General features: G+C 38.5%; 1 protein-coding gene across 7 annotated transcripts in view; it reads left to right on the top strand.

The window, feature by feature from the left end:
* The window catches only part of LOC100727223 (phospholipid-transporting ATPase FetA), a 122,528-nt gene that overhangs the window by 1,979 nt on the left and 103,399 nt on the right, over positions 1 to 17,150 (top strand). Inside the window, exon 1 of one of the 7 annotated variants that reach the window (XM_063225848.1) lies at positions 11,099 to 11,149. The exons of the other annotated variants lie outside the window; for them this stretch is intronic. The gene's annotated coding sequence lies outside the window, so the exon portion shown is untranslated. Of the gene's footprint in view, positions 1 to 11,098; positions 11,150 to 17,150 lie in introns of those variants that run through there. 7 annotated transcript variants of the gene reach the window in all.

Here is a 17,150-nt window from a genome sequence, read left to right as displayed (position 1 = left end):
GTTATGGCCATAAAATGCTAAGCAGCCACTGCAAGAAGTTGGACAAGGCAAGGGAGCAAATGTTCTATCTTTTTCCTTGTGCACTTAAGTTTCCAGCTAGTCTAAGGGCACCCAAACAGCAGTCTAAGGGCAAAGGACTCTGGGTGATGTAGTCTATAGAAGTCAGCTTCCTAGAACAGGGCAAAGAGAGCTTGGCAATGAGAAAGGATAGAATCACAAACAGGATAAAGCACATACAAGTTATCTAAGGAAAGAAAAGTCATCAGTATGGATTCTTTCCAAGAAGTTTTCCTCAGTTCAAATTCAAAATCTCATGTAAGTCTCCTTGTTCGTGTAATGGAAATGGTGCTGCCTTTGTCCTAGGTGATATGAGGACTCTGATATGAAAAGTGCCTAATCTGTACAAAAGCCAGTATATATTAGTTCTTTCTTACATGCAAAATGGCTCTTTGACCAAAATACCTTTTCCAGTCAGAGTCTCAAAATGTGGCTGAAATTGAGTACATAAAGAGGAATATAAGGGATAAAATAGACCTGGAAGCCCATTGTAATGACTAATTTTTAATGAGAGTAAGGCAAGAAGTCATTGGAAAATTCTACAGTGTAATTTCTAACATCAGGGTTCCTATCACGCACTAAATAATTAACTTGTTCATTCAAAAGCATTGATTTGGAATATACTATATGCTAGGCATTGTTTTAGACCCTGGAGATATGTTGATATATGTATTTTTCTAACCTTGAGGTTAGTGTGGCCTGATGAAGAAAAAGACATTTTTAGTTAAGATGTCAATGTCAGAATACAGAACTGAGGGTAAGCATATTTGACCCATCTTGAGGACATCAGAGGGGGTGTCAACTTGGTCTTAATAAAATTTAACCAGGTCTAAAAAGAGAGAAATGGAGTTTGGGCATTTGAAGTAGTATGTACATTTGGAATAAAAAGGAAGGATGTTGGCCAGGGATTTAGCTCAGCAGCACAAGTGCCTGCTTGGCAAGTAAGAGGTCATGAGTTTGATGCTTAGTACTCCCCTGCAAAGGAAGGAAGTTGGTGATGTTCTGGGAATTGCAAGTAGTTTGTGTCACTGGAGAGTTGATTTGGGGTAGGAAAATGCTAAGAGAGATAAGACTAGAAAAATAAACAGGTACCAGGTTGTGATGGGGAATTTACATTTTATCCTGAACATGGTAAGTTTTTAAGCAAAAGGAATAACCAAAGATAGCATTTTGGAGGCTGGGTATGTAGTTCAATAATGGAACATTTGCCTACCATGTGTGATGTCTTGAGTTGGATCCCCAGTATTGCCCACCCCCCCACCTCCTCCAGAAAAGCATTTTTTTGTGTGTCTTTTTCATTTTCATCGGTACCAGGGATCGAACTCACAACTGCCTGCTTGCAAGGCAGGCGCTTATGCCGCTGAGCTAAATCCCCAGCCCCCAGAAAAGCATTTTTGAGAGATCAGTCTCAGTAGATGATGATTGCCAAATGGAGTTTGTGGTGAAGAGTGGGCAAATGCAAGACCAGAAATTAGGAGAAATGTGGCCACTATCAAAGATGTGAGAATAAGAGAAGTGGACGATTATTCCACCTTAATTCTTCATTAATGAGGGAGAATATACAGAGCTTCATGGTTAATTACAAGATGGGGACAATGAAAGAGCATTGTCAAGGAGGAATCTTGGGTTTCTGACTTAGACAAGTAGGTATGGTAACACTTAAACTGATACCTGAAGACAGGAAATATAAGGAATCACAGATTTGGGGTATGTGAGAAGTGGGGAATAGAGATGATGATTAGTTTTGAACATGTGCATTTCTTTATTCTGATAAGTACACATTATGTACAGTTTTCCTTTATTTTTTGGTGGGGGGGGGGTACTTGGGATTTACAGGACCTTCCCACTGAGCTATATCCCCAGCCTTTTAAAATTAATTTCAGCACTGGAGATTGAACCTAAGGACTTTTGCACTGAACTGCATCTCTAGCTGTTTTTTATTTTATATTTGGGACAGGGTCTCGCTAAGTTCTGAAATTGCTTAAGTTGGGCTTGAACTTGCTATCCTGCTTCAGCCTCTTGGATTGCTAGGATTACAGGTGTGCACCACCACACTCAGCTGAATGTTTCATTTTAACCATTTGAAAGCATACAATTCAGTGACAATAAGAACATTCACAGTGTTGCACAATCATCACCATTATGTAGTTGTAGGACTTTTCATTACCCCAAAAGGAAACCCATCTCCACTGCGTAGTCGTCGCTCTTTCATACTGTAAGCATCTTTATGTTGTGTATTTTTAAGCAGCCTTAGACTGAAGATACAGATTCCTGAGCCGTTAGCATATATAGAGAGACTTCTTAATCTGAGGCCGTAGACTTGACAGAGGGTTTTTGAGTTTTGAATTTGATGTAAAAATATATGTGTGTATGTATGTTGTTCTGAAGGATCGTTAGCATTAATCAAATTCTCAAAGGAATTTCTTAACTTGAAAAAGTTAATAACCATTTATATACATTGTGAATGAAGCTGGGGTTGGTTAAGAAACCTCAGAGAAAGTAAGCAGTGAGAAAAAAAGCAGGAAGATGAAATTCCGGGTAATATTTAAGGTTTATGGTGGTTTAGAGGGCATTTTCTTTAATATAAGAAACAAAATTCATGCCTTTAGTAGAAAATTAGGCTGTCTCTCTGTTGCTTCTGCCATGTGCTCAAACTATGTCATAAAATCAGTCATTCATGACCTCAGGCAGTCTTAGGTTACCATCCTTTTAACTTCTTCTTTGCATAGTTTTTGTTTGTTTGTTTTTTGTTGTTTGTACTAAGAGTTGAACTCAGAACTTTGTGTTTACCAGGCAGGTGCTGTGCTACTGAGCTGTATTCCCCGCCCTTGCTGGTATAGTTTTATTTTTTAAAATTTTATTTAAAGAGAGAATAAACAAAACAGAAAAAGGGTAGAAATAATACATAATTTCAAAGAAAAAATAAGCAGTAAGAAATTGCTAGTTGATAATTACATATTGTTCTTACAAATAGTTGTTCAAGTTACAAAAGTGAAGCATACAAAGTGGACATTCAAACAGCAAGACTGCAAATAGTTCTGTTCAACTATCCAACAAGAACTTAGTAATATGGTTAATAATCCTATACACTTAAACTACATGCAGTTAGCCATATCTTTATGTATGTTAAGATTAAACAAACCAAAGCAGGCTAAAATCACTCTGAACAAAGAATAATAGTATTGCTGGGTTTCACATTATGACACTCCTGGATCAGCACTGGCTACTGTAGTGTCTCTTTTTCTTCAAAGTAGTTTTTTAGTCCATAAATAAAACATGCATTCCTAGTTCCCCCATTATCTTTTCTATAATAAAATCTGAGTGGCAGTTTTGTGATGTCTAATGAATTCTTCATAAAAATTTGCCTTTGAGCATTCTTCTCTGTGATCTCCACTAATCTGAATTATGCATAAAAATAATTTTTCCTGTGTGATATTTTCTCTGTTGTGTGGTAGTCATTTTCAACAGTATAAATTCAGCTATTAAAATGCCATGAGAAGTATTTCTGCAAATGCTGTTTCTTACCAATTTCGTCCATATTATTCGAATCTCCCAGTATTCTGAGTCATATTTTTTACTTCGGAGAGTAGGAAATGAACCTCAGTGAAACTGCGTCTTCCTTTCTTTGTCTTCTACTCCACCCACAATTTTTCAGCTACATGGCCGTGCTTGGAGTTTTAATAGTTACATATATGTGGGTTTCATTAAAGTAGTAGCCATAGTCATTAAGAATTTAGAAAATAGGGCTGGGGATTTAGTTCAGTGGCATAAGCACTTGCCTTGCCAGCAGGTGGTCGTGAGTTTGAGCCCTGGTACCGATTAAAAAAAAAAGAATTTAGAAAATGCCACAAACTGAATTTGAAGAAAATTGAACTTGATTGCCAAGGTCAGTCAGAGAAGGTTTTCAGCTGGTTCAGCTGATTCTAGTCCAAAGCATAAGTTAAGCAGTGTAGTATTTTAGATGTTTCTGTTTCCCCAAGAAGACTGTGCACTGATTAAGAGAATGGATGTTGTCTTTGCCTATATCTTAACATCTAGTTATATACTAGTCACTCAAGAAACACTTGACAAATTTACCTAGTACAAAAGTTAGAGAATAAATTATTTTAATTCTGGCCTTCTAAGTCATTGTAAGTAAATTTAATAAACATTGGATTTACTTACCTCTAAAGAGCTAGTAAGTTTTTCTCTGCTTCCAATCTGTGTCTTTATAAGAAACTGGAGAGAGAATGTATAAGAAATACTCTTCAAAAGCCCAGAGAACAACTGGGCATGTTAGTGCACGCTAATCCCAGCACTCGGGAGGTTGAGGCAGGAGAATCACAGGTTTGACATCAGCCTAGACTACATAGTTCAAGGCCTGTCAAGACCTTTCCTAAAACAAAAACAAAAAACTACCAAGAAATCCAGATAGCTCTTAAAATGTGAAGTAACATACTTTTTATTTAGATACTGTCTCCCTTAGAAGTCTTCTTTTTTTCTAAAAAAATTTTTTTTTTACTTTGAAGAGGATAAAACCAAGGAAAATAAAACAATAAAATCAATCAAAATAAATCAGAATAAGTGACACTGGGCTTCCAAACCTTGTGGGATCAGCAGTAGTTACCACAGAGCCTTTGTTGTTTATAAAACAGCTGTAGGGAACACCTTAAGACTACTAAAATTGAACAGGACAGGACAGAACAGAAACAGTAAAAACAAGACAATGAATGCAAGTAGTAAATACATAATGCCTTCCATATCATGTCTTGCAGTCCTTTACTTGGTTTTGTTTTTATTTTTTGGGAGGTGATGGTTGTTACCAGGGATTGAACTCACAACCCAGTGCTTGCCAGGCAGGTGCTGAGCTAAATCCCCAGCCCCACTATCTTTTAAATAGCTGCTCATGCCATCGGAGGTAACATAAACAAAGCAGAAGAAAATGAAAACCCAACAACACAGTGATAATGATACAGTTTCCTCTCTCCCCCCGCCCACTCCAGTCCACCAATGGTGCTGACTCTTAGGTTTGGGTCTGGCTTTCCCCAAGCCGGCGGTAGGGCACCCATGGCACTGGGTTCCCGGAGGGAACATCCTCCTGTGGGGCCTGATGGCTCCCTCTTCAGTCCGCGGGTGGTGCTGACTCACGGAGAGAGACTGACTGACCTTCCTCTCTCTCTCTCTCTCTCTCTCTCTCTCTCTCTCTCTCTCTCTCTCTCTCTCTGTCTCTCTCTCTGTCTCTCTGTCTCTCTCTCTCTCTCTCTCTCTCTCTCTCTCTCTCTCTCTCTCTCTCTCTCTGTCTGCTGTCTTTCTTTTCTGTCTTTCACCAGGCACCCTACCCAGTCAGGCACTAACCTACATCCCTAACCTCTCTCCCTTTGACGCATAATTGGTTCACTCTGGATTGTGGATAGAGAACAACACAGTATACTGGGTTCCAGTTCTGATGGCCTTTAAATTCTATGGGCCTTACCTTGGTTTTTTTCCTTGAATAAGAAGGAACAGATTCGTACAGGTTCTCAGCCTTGGATATACATCAGAATCATGTGGTACTGATTCCTAAAATCCACTAGTTTTGATTTAGTCTAAGATTCATGCTAGGCCTTAAGGTTTTTTTTTTTTTTTTTTTTTTTTTTTGTCTTTTTCCTTTTTATCAGTACCGGGGATCGAACTCACAACTGCCTGCTTACAAGGCAGGCGTTTATGCCGCTGAGCTAAATCCCCAGCCCCAAGAGTTTTTTTTAAACTTCCCATGTGCAGCCAAGGTTTTGACCCTGTGCATTTTCATAAGATCTCTGTCATGTTTGTCTCTGTCTCTGTCTCTCTCCCCTCACCTCCTATCATTTAACGCAAACATGGCCCCATGTGGAACTGATTTTTTTTTTTATCAGTACTGGGGATCAAACTCATGACCACCTGCTTGCAAACAGGTGCTTATGCCGCCGAGCTAAATCCCCAGCCCAGAACTGATTATTGTGGAGGCTGGCTTTCGAATTATTTCCTTCTGATTATTTTCTTTTTCTCCAAGGTGATTAGTAATCTAAAATTTAGCAGACAAAATAACCCTGGGTCTCCCCAGAGATTCTGATCTGATACATCTGGAGTTGGGGCCTGCCGTTTTTTATTTTTCATAAGGGTTTAATATCTTTGGAATATGTGGACTACCCGTTAGGGGAAAACTGCTCTGAGGAATTTTTAGGCAAAAAATAAATAATAATGGATGTTCAAATATGGGATAGAGTAGTGGACTTCTGCATAAACTCAGTTCTAGGCCCACTGAGGAGGAACATCTCGGCATTTAGGGCTTCAGTTATACTCCTGAATCAAAATATTTGACCACAGTTATTAGTTACTGCCCTAGACATCCGCTTCATAATAATCTTCATCTGTGACCAGGTCTATACAAGGTAGTCTAGAATAGGGTCAAGGTTAGTTGAAGGAGGGATTCCTTTTCATAGTTTGTCTCTTTGTAATTATGGGAGGAACACTTGGACTGCTTCAAAGCTCAGGTATCTCAGGACACCCGAGACCATGACCTTACTATCTGACACAGGGGCACAGCAAGGTGCAGTTATATAACCATGACTTCAAATTGTTTTGCTTTATTCAATTTTGTCTTAATTTTATAGTATTCTGTTTTTCGTTTGATTTTGCTATACCTGATTGAATGGACAACTATTGTGTAGATAACGGGATGTACTGTGGTACCTATTACTGTTATCCCAGTATCCTGCTCTGAAGTTCTGTACCAATTTCACTGCATTGTGTTGATTGGCTTTGTTCCGTGTTGTTTTGTTGTAGTTTACTATCTTTAAAAAAAAAGAAAAAAACATGACAGCACACACAGGTAAACACATATGCACTGGTTACAAGAATGTAAATGTAACAACAACATGTATAAGAATTATACAGTAAGGCCAGAGATTTAGCTCAGTGGCATAGCACCCGCCTGGCAAGCATAAGGTCCTGAGTTTGATTCTCAGTATCAAAAAAAAAGAATTATATAATAATAATAGGTGGCTCTTGCACTCTAGTCTGTTCCCTGCTTTCTGCTGATGTCTGTCTCTGTGTGCTTTCTTTGGGACCTCACAGTTTCGACCCTAACAAGTTACATAATCCTTAGCAAATCATGTAACTCTCTTGAGCTTCCAAATGTTAATGTGTAGAAGAGAAAAATACCCTCCTGCTAGTCCATTTTAGTGAAACCTAAACAAGATGATCTGTGTAAAGTACTTAGTAAACTGTCCAATGCAATCCATGTTTTTACAAATGGTAGTATTGTATTAGCAGGGCCTCAAATGACAAGTAGCTTTGTTTTTTTCTTAGGTGGTGTTTCTCTGATGTGAAATACGTAAAACCTTTTGTCTCAGAGGTGGTTAGCTTATGTCTACTGAAACACCTAAAATTCAATAGTCAGTAATAGTGCTTGCTTAGTCATGCTCTATCCACACAGTATTTGCTTTCAGGATGTTCATTAAAGTATTGATCTAAACCCTCCAAAAAGTTTCTGACACATTTCTGTCTCCAAGAAAACTCAGTACAGGATTCAGACTTTATTTGCTTCTGATTTGGCAAGATACGAGGAAAAAAATTACAAAGTTGAATCTGAAGCAGTGTAGAAAGTCTATGGTTATGGCCACTTGGGAATAGTATTTCAAGCGTTCTTTTTAGACGACAGTGAAAGGAATGTTCTATCAAAGATTTGAAGCAGTGATTTAATTTTGAAGTATAAAACCACCGTGTGATGATAAGCATCATTGAATTAGCTTTCATAAAGCTGAAAGTGTGTCACTGATCTGACTGCTTAAAGGGGAAACTGAAATAATCCAAAAGAGACTGTTGTAGTCAGGGGTTGTGCAGAGAACAATTAGAGTCAGGACGTGGATTTTACAATACTATTTTATAATGGTCACTAGGAGTTAAGAAAATGTAGGAATCTATCTGGAACACCAAAAACATAGAATATTTATTTAAGGCCTAAATCCCACAGCAATGTCTCACGTGAGTCCAGATGAAATCCCTCCCATGATCCAACTGGAGGTCCAGAGCCCACAAGAAGGACTCATGCCAGTCTCTTTTACGGATCTGTGCCGGGAAGGCCCAAAGGTCAGTGGTAGAAGCTAGAAAGTCTCTGCCAGCAGAATTAAGGAGCTGTGCTAGTGGGATGAGGGTTCTACACTGGAGCCGAGAAGTCACACTCACAACAAACACCAAGGGTGTCCTGAAAAGCACCACAGCTTTCCTCAGCGACACGGAGGCCCTGAGCTCCTCCAACAAGCACAGTCGGGTACATGCCAGGCAGCCAGCATGAGGAGTTCATCCTGGAGACCAAGCTGCACACATCTTCCCCTCTGGAGCCAGGAAACAATGCTCAATGTAAGGACCAAAGCTTCTACAGGAGAACCAACAGCTCAAACAGCAACTCGTAGAAGAACCCACGATACCTCAATGCCACAACACATTAACGCCCTCCTTCTCCTTCTCCACCTCTCTTTATGCTGGTAGCTTTCCTCGGAGCATCTACGCTCAGTGCCATGCTGATGTAATCCAGCTGGCATTAAATTGACCACCAGTTTTAATCCATAACAGACTTTCACTGGGTTTATTGATGCCATTGGGATTATAGATAGTGCAAGAAGATGAAGTGTCTTCCCACATCTTGATAATCCCATGTTCCTTTGTCCATATGACTGCAAAACAGTCAAAAGGATCTCATTTGAGTTTTCATAGAGGTTTAATACTCTTTTTCTCCAGTCATACAGTTTGCAACTGTAGTATCATTTGTCTCATTAATATCAGTCTATTTCTTTTTTTTTTTTGTCTTTTTGAGACAGGGTCTCCCTATGCAGTTCAGGCTGGCCTTGAGCTCACTTTGTAGCCCAGGCTAGTCTTGAACTCACAACGATCCTCCTGTCTCAGCCTCCTGAGTGCTGGGATTACAGGCATGAGTCACCACACCCGGCTCCAGTCTATTTCTGCTATGACTATTTTGGGTTAAGCTTGTACTTTTTACCATGATCTGAAACTAAACACTCTAACTCATCTGATTATTATGTTATGGGAAGCTTCTCTTCAGTGAAAGGAAATCTGACAGTTCTTTGTAGATATAGTTTTAAAGAATTTGAAAAGTTATGAGACTTCTGAGGTGGGACAGTGTGGGAGTGGGAGAGAAGGTTTGATTTGGGTTTAATGAAGCAAAATTACTTTCAATTGAACTACATTAGTCTTTTTTTTTTTTAATTTTTTTTTTTTTTCTTTTTCTTTTTTCCGGTCCTGGGGATTGAACTCAGGACGGCCTGCTTTGCAAGGCAGGTGCTTATGCCGCTGAGCTAAATCCCCAGCCCCTACATTTGTCATTATAATGTAAAAGTTGAACTTTAAAACATAGGTGGATTTTAGTTAAATAAAAGAATGTGAGGGCTACAAAAAGAGTTTGAAGAAAATAAATTGTTAAAAATCTCGTATCCTTGCTCTAAAGGATCTAACTGCATGTATATTTAAGTGCATAAGATAGATAACCATATTACTGAGTTTTGTTAGATCATTGAACAGAATTGTTTGCAGTCTGTTTGAATGTCCACTTTATATACTTTAATTGTGTAACTTGAACAACTATTTCTAAGATGACAATATGTAATCTATTAACTAGTGATTTCCTACTGTTTATTTTTTCTGAAATTCTGTATAACTTGTACCTTTTTTTTTCTTTTTCTCCTTAAATAAAATTTTAAAAAATCTTGTATCTTTCATAGTTGGAGATTTTTTTTTTAAGATAAGGTCTCATCTAGTTCAGCCTAGTCTTGAACTCACCATGTACCTCAGGCTGTCCTTGAACTTCCAGCAATCCTGCTTTAGTCTCCCAAGACCTGACATAGCATCAGTTTATCTGATTTCTTCATGATAGCCATTCTTTCTGGGGTGAGAGAAAGTCTTAGTGTTGTTTTAATTTACATTCTTTTAATGACCAAACGTGTGGAACATTTTTTTCATGTACTTAATGGTCATTTGTACTTCTGAGAAATATCTGTTCGTATCAGTTGCCTATTTTTTGATTGGGTCTTTTATTGTGGGAAAAGTCTAAATTTTTTGAGTTCTTTATATATTCTAGATACTAGTCCTCTGTCAGAGGAATAGCTGGTAATTCTTTTTGTCATTTTCAAGGTTGTCTCTTCACTCTGTTAATTATTTTCTTTGCTGTGCAGAAGCTTCTAAATTTGATAGAATCCCATTTGTTGGTTTTTTAATTTTTTTGTGTGCAGTTGAGATTCCACTTAGAAAATCCTTGCCTATGTCTGCCTGTGTGAGAATTTTACCTATTTTATCTTTCAGTGGATTTTTTTTCTATTTTAATACTTAGATCACTGATCCATTTGATTTTAGTTTTAGTTCATGGTGAGAGGTAGGGGCCTAGATTCAATCTTCAGTATCCATGTAACCAGTTTTCCCAGCACCATTTGTTAAAGAGGCTGTCCTTTCTCCAGTATATGCTTTTGGTCCCTTTGTCAAAAGCCATATGACTGAATTGCCTGGGGTTGTTTCTGCATCCTCTGATCTGTTTCGTTGATCAACATGTCTGTTTATGCCAGTAATTCTTTTCTTTCTTAAAAGGACTACTTACCAACATGGTAGTTGATTTAGAAGTTGACAGGAGACACAGAAATGTCCAGCGCATTGCAGTGTAGTGGCCAGCTGCACCCTAGGGACCAAACAAGAGATCCAGGAAATATATTTTTCAAAGAATTTATTTTATTGACATTAAGATATGGCCTTCCAATAGTCTGTGTTCTTGTGATATTTCATTCTAAATAACTCTACTAGACCTTATATTCAGAAAACCTTCTCAAACAATAGTTAAGACAATGATAAATACTCATTTTCAGTATTTCATTTCATGTCCTGTTCTCTCTTTCTCTCTCTCTTTTTCTTTTTCTTTTTTTTTTTTTTTTTTTTTTTTTTTTTTTTTTTTTGGTTGGGGATCAAACTCACAACCTTGCACTTGCCAGACAGGCACTTGTGCCACTGAGCTAAATCCCTGGCCCTTTTCCTACCCTTTAAAAACTGTCCTACTGGGCCCGAGATGCCATGAACCTTTCAAGCAGGAGAGGAAGCAAAGGTAAGTCTTCTCGTTATGCCATTTTTCTACTCTATCAGTATCAACACAACTGACTCATAGACAGTACAGTACAAACTACATGGGCTGCTAGACTGCTGCACCATTTTATGCCATGACCTCCTTTAGTAGCTCATGAATTTTAACACTTGGAAAAACAAGATAAAAGTCACCCAGGTGCCCTTTTACTTTTTCTTCCCTCAATTCTTAGCGCCTTGTTGGTCAGATGAGTTTGTCTTCTCTTTTCCTTCAATGTCCTGAACTGCATGTACATACAAATGTTCATGGCACCATTCTCCTTCCAGTCAGAATAGTTATTTTCACCCCACATGTTAACTGTAGAATTAATAAATATTATGAAAGGCAAAAAAACTGTCCTTTTTACACTCTAAAGACAATAGAGCTCTTTTTTTAAAAAAATTTTTTTTGTCTTTTTCATTTTTATCAGTACCGGGGATTGAACTCACGACCTCCTGCTTGCAAGGCAGGCACTTATGCCACTGAGCTAAATCCCCAGCCCCAGACAACAGAGCTCTTAAAAAACAAAACAAAACTGGCCTGATTTATTTCATTTATAATTATGGTCTCCAGATGCATTTATTTACCTAAAAATGCCTCAGATTTGTTCTTCTTTTGTTCTGTGGGGAAACAAGGTCTTGCTGTGTAGCCCAGGCCTTAAACTCCCAGCTATCCTCCTGCCTTAGCATCCCAGTTGCTGGGATTACAGGCATGCACAATAGGCTTAGCCTTCTTTATGGCAGAGTAGTATCCCACTGTATACAAACACATTCTCCTTATTCATTCCTCTGTTGATGGACAGGCAGACTGTTTCTAAGACTTAACTATTATAAATTGTGCTGCTATAAGCATGGCTACATAAGCTTTGCTTATATTAGTTGTATTTTAATTTTATCCCTTTCTAAATCTTACGCTAAGATTTATTTAAGCTGTATTTTAATAGTATCTGTATATTTATAACTTACCCTTCAGGCACTTTATTTCCAGTGACTATTTCCACAGATGATTACATTTATTCATTAATACTGATTTTTGTGAACTTCCTTTTAAGGGCATGGGTGTGTGTTTCTAAAGGCTCATTCCCAAATTCTACTTCCTGTGCCTCTTTTGGATCCTGCCTGTCAAGCCTACCTATCAAGCACCACACTGAGACCAACCGTACAACTGGCCACTAAGCATGACTCAGAAGAAGTCCATCAGGAATTACTGAAACTCAGAAAGTGCCAGGATTTGTGTAAGATTAGAGTTGCAGAGGAGGCGTGGAAAAATGAATAATGGAATAATTGTACCCATCCATTTGGTCCATTCTATTTCTAGAACTTCAGTGCACACAACTATTATTCTTGATGTAGACATTTATCTGGATAGGCTCAGCCAGTTAGGCCAGCACTGTGACTTGGATTTGTTGGACTGGAATTGAGAGATGTCAAGAAAATGCCAGAAAGGTTCTTACGCTCTCTGAGAGATGCACTGAAGTAAAATTCCTGAAGGGGTTTGAGGGTAGATAACTTTGGAATGGAGTGGAGTGAAAGATATTTGAGAATTGGGGCAAGCAGAAGAGATATCTGGTATAAAGAGTATGGTTCTCACAACTAATTCTGTTTTTTTCTTGCTGCTGCCATGAGGTGCTCATATGGATCAGCCACTCTCAGGGCTATAGACCAGGTCAGAACACCTAATGAGTCAGTGACTGCATTGCCATGGGATGGGAGATGATGACAGGTGGAGGGGAACTATGCCACTTTGGAAGACACTTCCTCATCTCAGTGAGGACCGTCTGAGAAAAGATAAAGGGAATAGTTTAGGCAGACCTTACTGTTGACCTTTGCTGGCTTCCAAGGTTTGCAGGAGTTAGGAGTAATTATAGGAATAAAGGGATTTATATATACAGCTGTATGAAAGGGAAAATCCATCTGGAGAGGCAGTGACTCCTTGGTCCCTGAGAGTATTTAAGGCCACTAGGATTGCTCAGCACAGTGAGTGACTTTTCTGGATGCAAGAATGGACAAGCTGTTTCCCTTCCAGTTTTGAAATTCTGCAGTTTTGAGGATCAGTTACCCTAAGAGATCATCCAGTATCCAGGATGGTTCCTAGCCCAGTTATTCATGGTGGGAGTGGAAAGCAGTTCTGAAAGTGATTCTTCATATACGGGGTTACTTTAACTTAGGCATGCTGTCTGTCTCTCTCTGAGTCTCTTTGGACTCAATAAATCTTTATATTATATAGGAGGAAACTACCTGACAGCTACATTAAGTACTGTAAATCAGGGATTTCCCCAGTTTTGTTTAAAAGCGGAGTTGCCTTAGGACATACTGGAACAGAGAGCATCATCCTAAGGTGACTCAGGCTCCCATAGTTTGTTTCTTGCTTTCTGATGTAGAGTAGTAAAGCATAACCCACAAGCAGAGAAGTGACATGTGGGCCTAGAAGTTCCACAGTTAAGGATGTTGGATTATGTTATCCACAGGAACTCCTGACTTCATGGCGCCACAATAGTTGTATCTGATGAAGTAAAGCAGCTAAAGAGAAAGTGCCTTTGGATTGATTTCAGCTAGAAGACAGATAGATCCCAGAGCTGATTGGAAACATCACCAGATATTGTGTTCGTATTCTTTATAGCAGTTGTCTTGATGTTACCAGCAGGAGGCATCTTGTAACCAAAAACATTTTTCCTTAGGCTGATACTTTTAATAAATTTACCTTCTGCTTGTTTTCATTCAACTTTCTGTTTGTTTATTTCTTACTATCTTCTACTTAGAAACCAAATGCTGTGCTGTGGCATGGTTAGACATCGGCCCACTTACTATCTGTTAAAGGGATAAAATTCAAATAGTTTTAATAATGAAAAAATGGATTGTCGAGAGAATAAAGGTGGCTAAGTATTGTGGGAGTTAAGAGGGAAGAGATTATTTCTTTATGTGGGAACAGAGAGACTTAATTGAGAAGCTCATGAGATTGTGCTGGTGTTTGTAAGATACCCTTGTAGGATTTTACTAAACTAAAGGAAGGCATCTCTTCTAGAAGGGGCAGTGTGAATGCTGACGTAGATGCAGGAAAACGCTGGCTATGTACAGAGCAGTTTGAGTAAAGGTACATTGTGGAAGGGAAAGGCAAAGAGTGCTTTGGCTTCAGATCTGAGCATCTTGGATGTGAGTCTAATGATGCTCCACTAAGTACTCGTAGGAAACCACTAAAGATTCTGGGCTTGGTGAAGAGAAGACACCATCAGTGTTCTGCTTCAGGGCAGCAGTGGCCAGGCTGTAAAAGTTGGAAGCAAGTAAGATACAGGTTCCAGGAAGGAAAGGAAAAAAAAGCTTGAGATGATATTGATTGGAATAGAAATGAGGTGATCACTTTAAGAAGCCCTCAGATGAGACATATAGAATATGGCAGGTATCAGAGAAGAACCCAAGGAGATACTTAGATTTCACGTAGAAGACACAGAATGTTTAAGATCAGGGAAAATGGGGAAGGTCATCTTGGAACATATTTCTTTTGTGCTGCTAGTGAACATCTGAGAAGAAATATCCAACAGAATGAATTCATTTATCCACATTTAATGCTATTAGTTACCAACATGCCATTTTCCTTGTATTCTTGGCTGACAATCTAAGAAAACAGAATGAAAGTCTAGGAATAAAATTACTGCATGTGTTATCTTTCTCTAACTGTGATAAATGCCTGAGATCATGAGCTTTTAAAGGGAAAAGGCTTGTTTGGGCTTACAGTTTCGGAGGTTTCAGTTTGTGATCAATAGCCTCAAGGCTTTCAGCTCTTTTGCAAGGCAACATGATGGCTGGGAAGGCAAATCTATCACATCATGGCATCTGGGAAGCTAAAGAAAGGAAGAACAGGACCTGGACCAATGTCTCCTACCAAAACACACGCCCAGGGGGCAGAAGACCTCTCCCTAGGTCTCCCCTCTCAACAGCACTAAGCTTTAACACTTTTGAAAGGTGTGTGTCAAGATACCAGTTTTGATGGAAAACCCTAGAAAATGATACCATTTGGAAGTTTCGGGCATATATAGAACCACAACTCTTGTTTTGGTTGTGAATGAAATTTTTGAAACAAACTTGTATTTTTGTAGTGTTCCTAAGGAGTTCTCAAAAAGTCCATTGTATTATGATGTAACTAAGTTAATGACACTTAATTTAGTTATAATGACAAAGATAGCCCATTGCCAGAGTAGGTACATCTTGTTCCTTCACAGTTCTTCCTCACAGAAAGAATAAGGAGGCTAATTTGGAATAAGTTAGGAAGAAAAGGAGTCTTGGGATAAGGAAGAGAAGACCAGGTTCTCATTCTGATAATTAGAAACAGGGCCTTCCTGTTACATGATTAGGCTTGTCAACTTGGCTAGACTACTAGTACATAGCTATTTAGTCAAACTAATTAGTTTTTTTCCCTGAGGGTATTTTGTAGGTGTAGTTAATCATAATCAGTTGAATTTAAGTAAAGGAGACCACTCTTAATGAGTAGACATCATCCACATTATAATCATCCTACATAGTCAAATGGATGGGTAAACGCAAGCCTTGCATCTTTGTGATACTCACTTTTCCTACATAAGAACAGGGAGTTTAAAATAAAAATTTTTTTTTTCTTTTTTGAGACAGGGCCTCACTATGTAGTTCAGGCTGGCCTGGACTCACTTGATCAGTCAGTCTGGTTTTGAATTCACAGCGATCCTCCTGCCTCAGCCTTCTGAGTGCTGGAATTATAGGCATATGCCACCATGCTTTGCTTAAAATTTATTAAAAGTCTTATTTTTAATTTTTTCTTTGTGGAAGCCTTATTCATTGTTAATGCCTGTATGTTTTACCTTTTTAAATTGTTTCTCTTATAAATAGGATATTCCATACTATTTTCTAACTTCTTGATATATCTGAACCTGTAATACAGATTCTGATTTTTTCAAAGTTTTTGAAATTTATACTTTTTATTAGTTTATGTTTATAGTAAATTATTACATAATAATCACATTCCTTGTAGGGAGCTAGTACATGTACATAACACATCTTAATTCATTTTTCACTTCCTTCCCTTACCCCTCCCTCCAACTCTTGGTCCCCTCAAATTTGATTTTTATATATTAACTTTACAGCTAGCCACCCTGTTGAGTTATTGTATTGTTTAAAATTGTTTTTCTGGTTAATTGTATTGTGCTTTCTAGGTATAGAATTTTATCACCTGCAAATATTGTTATGGTTGCTTCTCCAATTCCAATTTCTCCCTCTAGTTACTTTGGAGATACTTCAAGAATAATGCAAAATAACAGCTATTGTAAGAGAGATCCTTAGGGCTAGGGATATAGCTCAGTGGCATGGCACCCGCCTGGCAAGTGCAAGGTCCTGAGTTTGATTCCAGATGCCGAGAGAGAGAGAGAGAGAGAGAGAGAGAGAGAGAGAGAGAGAGAGAAGGGAGGAGAGGGGGGAGGAGGGAGGGGAGGAGAAGAGAGGAGGGGAGGGGAGAGGGGAAGTCAGGAGAAGAGAGGGAGAAAGAAAGAAAGAAAGGGAAAGAGAGAAGGAAGAAAAGTGAGAGGAGGAGAGGAGAGACAGAAAACATGATACTGAAGCTGAGTGTGGTATTATACACTTTTAATTCCTGTACTCTGGTAGGCTTAGGCAGGAGGACCACATGTTCCAGTCCAGCAAGAGCCTGTCTCAAAAAATGAAAAAGGTTGGGGATGTAGCTCAGTTTGAAGGCCCTGGGTTCAATCCCTAGTACTGAGGGAAATTGAAATTTTTTTTACAGGAGTGGAAGTTAAATTGATAACAAATTCCTTTTCAGTATTATGGTTATAGTCACATAAAGTAAAATTTGACCTAACACTATAGTGTGTTATATTAATACATTTTCTAATATGTTTGGCTCTCCGTGATCATTTGCTTTGTTTTTTATTTTTATTTTTTATTTTAAAGACTGTAAAATATAACAAAACAAGACAGAACAAAGCCGATCATGACAGTGCAATGAAACTGGT

Source organism: Cavia porcellus, unplaced genomic scaffold (assembly GCF_034190915.1).
Source record: "Cavia porcellus strain 051 isolate PalLab524CR breed Dunkin Hartley unplaced genomic scaffold, mCavPor4.1 scaffold_1, whole genome shotgun sequence".
NCBI lineage: Eukaryota > Metazoa > Chordata > Mammalia > Rodentia > Caviidae > Cavia > Cavia porcellus.
The sequence above is the reverse complement of the archived record's forward strand: the minus strand, read 5'-3'. Positions and strand labels throughout refer to the sequence as shown.